At 43.6% G+C, this 7300-nt stretch overlaps 1 non-coding gene across 1 annotated transcript; it reads left to right on the top strand.

Moving 5' to 3' along the window:
- The first annotated feature begins 6782 nt into the window (after positions 1-6782).
- On the top strand, positions 6783-6885 carry LOC125092521 (U6 spliceosomal RNA). The gene has a single exon (XR_007124981.1). It is a non-coding gene; the product is annotated as a U6 spliceosomal RNA (small nuclear RNA).
- The last annotated feature ends 415 nt before the right edge of the window (positions 6886-7300 follow it).

Raw genomic sequence — 7300 nt, 5'->3', positions numbered from 1 at the left:
TGGGTGTTTGTTTACGTTTTTGTACAGAGGTTGCTTTGCATAGACACGCTTGAAGATGCAGCAGAATTCTTAACCAGCTTAGTGAATAAGGCAGGGCCATGAGATGTTAGGAGCTGGGATCCCTGAGCCAAGGATTGGAGGATTTTAGATGTTACTGCTTCCAGCAATCACCTCCCAGGGCTAGGATGAGGCAAACAACATGTCTGGAGTGCAGAATTATTTTTTTATTCTTATTTTTTTGGGATTTTGTTTTTAAGTAATCTCTATCCCCATCATGGAGCTCGAACTCACCACCCTGAGATCAGCATCACAAGCTCCACCAACTGAGCTGGCCAGGCGCCCCTAGAGTACAGAATTTAAGGAGACACTTCAACTAATGAGTGAATAAGCAAAAGGTGGTCTGTCCCTGTGGTGGAATAGTATTCAGCCGTAAAAAAGAATGAAGTACTAATAATACACGCTGTCACATGGATGAAACTCAAAGACATCATTCAGTAGGGAGAACTTGAGGTTGCCAGGGAACCCCAGAAGGAGATGAAAAATGGAGACAACATAGAGAAGGCAAAGCTGAGGAATGCAGGGATTTCGAGCCCGTGGATCCAGCCCCGTCCAAAGTCAAACTACACCTGAACTTCCTGGTTGTATGCTGCGGGTCCGGAACTCAGAAGAGCAGCCCATCAGCGATAATGGCTTACCTCTGCTCCTCTTTATCTGCGGTTTCAGCTGGAAGACTAAGACCGGATCCCCTGAGGGCTCCCTCCCCCCAGGGCGACAGCTAATGCTGGTTGAAGCCCACGCCTCAGTTCCTCTCTACGTAGCCCTTTCCCCACAGTTGGTTTAGGCTTCCTCGCAGCATGGTGGCTGGGTTCCACGTCCAAGCATCCTGAAAGAGAGAAAGGCAGGTGGAAGAACTATCGCCTTCATGACCTAGTTTTGAAGGTTATGTAGCATCACTTCCCCTGAACCCAAGGCACTGAAGCAGGCACAAGGTCCTCCCCAAGTTCAGATAGTGAGGAAATAAGATTCTGTTTCTTGATGGCGAGTGACATGATTCCAGAAAGGCAGACGGGGCCAGAAATACTCCTGGGACCATTTTTTGAAATTATGATCTGCCACACTAACCACATAAGATACCAGGCAAGTTGTTTTACCTCTCTGGGCCTCAGTTTCTTCATCAGTAATGTGAAGATAATAATAGTGTCTTTAGTGTAGAGACAGAATCACATGAGATAAGGCATAGAATGGACTTAGCACGGTGTCTTCAACATGACACGTGCCCAGTGAAAATTAGAAGTTATTGTCAATAGGGACGCTTGGGTGGCTCAGATGGTTAAGCGTCTGCCTTCAGTTCAGGCCATGATTCCAGGGTCCTGGGATAGACTCCTGCATCAGGCTCCTTGCTCAGCTGGGAGCCTGACTCTTCCTCTCCCTCTCTCTGCCACATCCCCTCCTTGAGCTCTCTCTCTGTCAAATAAATAAATAACATCATAAAAAAAAAAAAAGAGGGACGCCTGGGTGGCTCAGTTGGTTAAGCAGCTGCCTTCGGCTCGGGTCATGATCCCAGCGTCCTGGGATCGAGTCCCACATCGGGCTCCTTGCTTGGCAGGGAGCCTGCTTCTCCCTCTGCCTCTGCCTGCCATTCTGTCTGCCTGTGCTTGCTCTCTCTCCCTCTCTCTCTGACAAATAAATAAAAAATCTTTAAAAAAAAAAAAAAGAATGTTTTCAAAATAAATAAATAAATAAATAAATAAAAGATGGGGCGCCTGGTTGGCTAAGTGGGTTAAGGCCTCTGCCTTCAGCTCAGGTCATGATCCCAGGGTCCTGGAATCGAGCCCCGCATCGGGCTCTCTGCTCAGCGGGGAGCCTGCTTCCCCACGCCCCCCACCCCCGCCTGCCTCTCTGCCTACTTGTGATCTCTGTCTGTCAAATGAATAAATAAAATCTTAAAAACAAAAAAGAAAATCCATGTATAGGGGCGCCTGGGTGGCTCAATGGGTTAAGCCTCTGCCTTCGGCTCAGGTCATGATCTCAGGATCTTGGGATCAAGTCCCGCATAGTGTTCTCTGCTCAGCAGGGAGCCTGCTTCCTCCTCTCTCTCTGCCTGCCTCTCTGCCTACTTGTGATCTCTCTCTGTCAAATAAATAAATAAAATCTTAAAAAAGAGATTTATTTATTTGACAAAGAGAGAGGGAACACAAGTAGGGGAGTGAGAGAGGGAGAAACAGGCTTCCCGCTGAGCAGGGAGCCCAATTCGGGACTCGATCCCAAGACCCTGGGATCATGACCCAAGCCAAAGGCAGACACTTAACAACTGAGGCACCCAGGCACCCCCCATTTCTGTTGTTTTAAGAAAAAAAAAAGACTCAGCAGACATTTACTGGGCGCCTACTCTGTGCTGGGCACTGGAAGTAAGATGGCCTCTTGGGGAAGGACCTGACCCTGAGGAGCAGGCTTCCATATGGCAGTAAACCAGTAAATGGAGGGGCCTTGAGAATGATGGTGTGGTACCATGTAGAAGATGTTTTGTGTCCAGGGTCCCCAAGACCACCCCGTTTCGATGATTCACTCTGAGTGACTCCATGTAGTTGTACTCATGGCTGATTTTTTTGTAGATTGTATTCATTTATTTGTCAGAAAAAGAGAGCACAAGCAGGGGGAGGGACAGGCAGAGGGAGAAGCAGGATCCTCACTGAGCAAGGAGCCCGACACGACACTCGATCCCAGCACCCTGGGATCATGACCTGAGCCGAAGGCAGATGCTTAACCGACTGAGACACCCAGATGCCCCTAAAGATTTTTTAAAAGTAATCTCTGCACCCAGCATGGGGCCCGAACTCACAACCCCAAGAGCAAGAGTTGCATGCCCCACCGACAGAGCCAGCCAGACACCCTGGAGCTTGTCATCTAGATTACAACAGCTCTTTCCCCTTGTGTTGAGAAAGTTCCAGCCACCTTGACCACGACTGTGACACCAGAAGTTGATGTGGGAGCAGAAGGCAGCCCTACAAGGACATGACCTAACAACTCACCCCAAAAGGGACATGTGTATTGGGGTGGCAGTGATCAAAACCTTCCTTTGAGATGTGACATGCAAGGGAGGCATAGTAGACAGCGGTTGATGACGTGAGCTTTGGAGGAAGACGCTGACATTCAAGCTGGATTGGAATTGTGACTCAGAAGCTCTTATTGGCATGACCAATGCTGCTATTTAGTAAGTATTTGAAGAAAGCTTTATTTTTTTAAAGGTTTTGTTTTTAAGTAATCTCTACACCCAATGTGGGGCTTGAACCCACAACCCCAAGGTCAAGGGTCACACACCCTACTGACTTAGCCAGCCAGGCGCCCCAATATTTGAAGGATGCTTTAAAATGAAATGTTTACCCATGGGAAAGTTGATTTGTCAAGTCTCAGTTTCATCATCTGTAAAACTTATGATGATAATAATATTCTCACCAAATTGTTCCATAGGTATACATAAGGATTCAATACGTACACAATAAGGATTAAGGTGCCGCTCCTGAGGCCTGGCTCCAAAAAAGACTACTAGAATTCAATTTAAATAGTCAGGGGATGAAGGACCGTGAACGGAGGGTTATATGAATTCCGGTCATTTCCTGATGATGCTGAGTCATTCTGGGGCTGTGCTAAGCCAGCAACTTTCGAAGTGATAGAATTCCTAATGACTGGGAGGGAACAAGACACTAAGAATGTTCTCATGAACCCTTGTAACAAATCTCCAGCACTAACCATGTGTTTAGATTTGTGGTAGTTGGATTCTGGAAAAGGAGTGCATATTTAATAAGCACTCACTGACCCCATATCAAATGGCCAGACAGTAAAACATGACCTAGTTCAGAATTTGGCACTGGCAAAGCGGAAAGACTCCAGAGGCACTTATAATGCTAAATGGAGCAGTTCATAATAATGTTCTAATGGCCATAAATCTCTATGTACTAAAGAGTAGAATGGCAAGATGTAAAATGTTTAACTTCCGGGAAAAGCAAGAAATCAATGATGGAAAAACAACAGCAGTAGGAGGCTTTATATCAGCCTAGGATAGACGTAGTAGACACAGCAAAAAGAGTGTAATTAGGGGCGTCTGGCTGGCTCAGTTGGAAGAACATGCAACTCTTGATCCCGGGGTTGTGAGTTCAAGCCCATGTTGGGTGTAGAGATTAGTATATAATATATATTTTATGTATGATATATATATTACGCATATGTTATATAATAAATATGTTTATTAATATATAAACACTAATACAATAAACTATAATATATAATAAATTTATATATCTAAATATATAATATAATTAATAAGGCTATATTAAGTTTATTCTCTTATAATTATGAATATGTCTTTTAGTCAATGACCAGGGAACATTAATAGTTATTGACCCTCATATTAGGCCACAAAGAAAAGTTCAGTAAATTCCAAAAAGTAGAATGGATACACACCACATTCTCTGACCATAGTAGGATCGACTTAGATTCCTTAAAAACTTCAAACAATATCTGTCTTAAATAACTCTTGGATCAATATAACAGTACACCAAAATTTGCAAGAAATCTAGAAAAATAGGATTCGAAATTTCTCTGTAATGAGGACATTATGTATCAAAGTGTACAGGGTAGAGCTAAATGGGATCTCAGAGCAAAATTCACAGTTTAAGATATGCTTATATACCATAGCGTTGAAAAATTTCCAAACGACTAAATATACCCAAACCGAAATCAATAGACAAGTGATAAGCTGGGAGAAACACTTGCAGTACACGGAAGACGACAAAGGGTGTGATATTGTGATTTATAAGGAACTGGGTCATTCATTTCTCACATGCATTTGGTCTTTGTCCACAGTCCCGGACTCACAGACCCCCAACGCCTCGGAATTTCCCAAGTGGGGGAAGTGATAAAGGTATCTTGTGTTATGTTAATGAGGGGACTTTGGAAAACACCTTAGGTCGGGGGCTGGTTGCTGGGGGAACCAATGGGGGTTGAGAGGGTTGGAAATTTCAGCTTCTTCCCCCTCTCCCCCAACTTCCAGGGAGGGGGGAGGGGCTGGAGATTGAGTCCAAGCACTGACATCAGAGATTTACTCAATCATCCCTATGTAATGAAGCCTCCATAAAAACCTAAAAGAACGGGGGTTCGGGGAGCTTCCGGGTTGGTGAACACGTGGAAATTCGTGGTGAGTGACGTGCTCAGAGAAGGCTTGGAAGCCCTGAGCCTTTTCCCCATAGCTTACCCTATGTATCTCTTCCCTCCAGCTATTTCCGAGTTACATGCTTCCATAATAAGTCAGGGGTCTAGGGACGTAAAATGTTTCTCTGAGTTCTGTGAGCCGCTCTTGCAAATTAATGGAAACCAAAGGAGAGGTGTTTGTAGCTGGTTGGTCAGAAGCACAGGTGATCCTGGACTTCTGACAGGTATCTGACGTTGGGGGCCGGTTGCGGTCTCCTGGGACTGAGGCCTGAACTCGTGGACTCTGATGCTGCCTCTGGGTAGACAGTGTCAAAATTGAGTTGAAACTGTGGGACCCTCAGCTGGGGTCCGGAGAAATTCCTGTTGGATGCGGGCAGTGGATTTGGGTTCAACACCCAAAAGAATGAGTGGCCTTTGTTATTTCATAAATCAATAAGACAAAAAGTGAACAGGAATGGACAAAAGATATGAATGGAAAGTTCACAAAAAAGAAAGGGGAATAATAGTGAAAATATGCTCAAATTCATTCATAAGCGAAGAAACTAACCAATGTGATCATCTTTTCCTTTGCCAGATTGATAAAAATGTGTATGTTAAATATCCAGTGTAGACAAGGCATGAGGAAACGTGACAAGCATAAGAGGCAGGAGTATAGACCCGAACAAGTGTTTTTGTTCTTGTTTTTTATTAATACACAATGTATTACTTGCTTTAGGGGTATAGGTCTGTGATTCACCAATCTTACACAATTTACAGCACTCCCCAGTGTCTATCACCCAGCCACCTCTCCCTCCCACCCCTCTCCCCTTCAGCAACCCTCAGTTTGTTTCCTGAGATTGAGAGTCTCTAATGGTTTGTCTCCCCTTTGGTTTTGTCTTGTTTCGTTTTTCCTTCCCTTCCCCTATGATCCTCTGTCTTGTTTCTCAAATTCCTCATATCAGTGAGATCATATGATCATTGTCTTTCTCTGACTTATTTCGCTCAGCATAATACCCTCTAGTTCCAGCCACGTCATTGCAAATGGCAAGATTTCAATTTTTGATGGCTGCATAGTATTCCATTGTGTATATAAACCACATCTTCTTTATCCATTCATCTGTCGATGGACATCTAGGCTCTTTCTATGGTTTAACTATCGTGGACATTGCTGCTATATACATTGGGGTACACTTGCCCCTTCAGATCACTACACTGAACAAGTGCTTTGAAGGAAGTATTTGGAGGAAGTTTGGTGGAATTTGTATATATTATGATCCAGAAATTCCGATGCTAGGAAGTTATTTTTTATTTTATTTATTTTATTTTATTTTATTTATTTTTTAAAGATTTTACTTATTTGTCAGAGAGAGAGAGAGATAAAGCGAGCATGGGAGTGGGGAGGGAAGTGGGCAGAGGGAGAAGCAGACTCCCTACTGAGCAAGGAGCCCGATGCAGGGCTCGATCCCAGGACCCTGGGATCATGACCTGAGCTGAAGGCAGATGCTTAATAACTGAGTCACTTAGGTACCCCATATGGCTGTTTTTTTAAAAAGTCAGTAAAGTAAAACAAACAAACAAACAAACCCAATGTCAGTAAAGTGCTCATGTCAGCAGCACATACACTAAAATTGGAACAATACAGAGATTATCATGGCCCTGTGCAATGAAGACGCACAAATTCATGAAGCATGCCATATATACTGTGAAAAAGAAAACCACGGGCCCAAAATGGTGTCATTTATGTTAAGGCCCCATAAGTAAACCAAGACTTCATACTTCACTGAACTGCAGTTTCACTCCCCTTCCACATATCCTTTAACAGTCAACATGGGAATTTCCTGGTCAGCAATAGGAAATTTACTGATAGACTTCTTCCATTCCCCTTAGGAGGGTGACCTTGCCTAAAACAATGGTTCTTTGCTAATTTCCTTTTCTCCACTCCCTCTCTGCCTTTAAAAACCTTTCTGTAACCCTTTGGAGCCTCCCTCTACTTGATAGACAGGATGCTGGCCAATTCACAAATCAATTAATAAAGCTAATTAGATCTTCAAAATGTACTCAGTTGAATTTTTGTTATTAACAATATAAAAAGTAATAAAAATTGAAAGTCAATTTA

The sequence above is a fragment of the Lutra lutra genome, chromosome X, assembly GCF_902655055.1.
Source record: "Lutra lutra chromosome X, mLutLut1.2, whole genome shotgun sequence".
NCBI lineage: Eukaryota > Metazoa > Chordata > Mammalia > Carnivora > Mustelidae > Lutra > Lutra lutra.
This window is presented reverse-complemented; position numbering and strand designations above follow the sequence as displayed.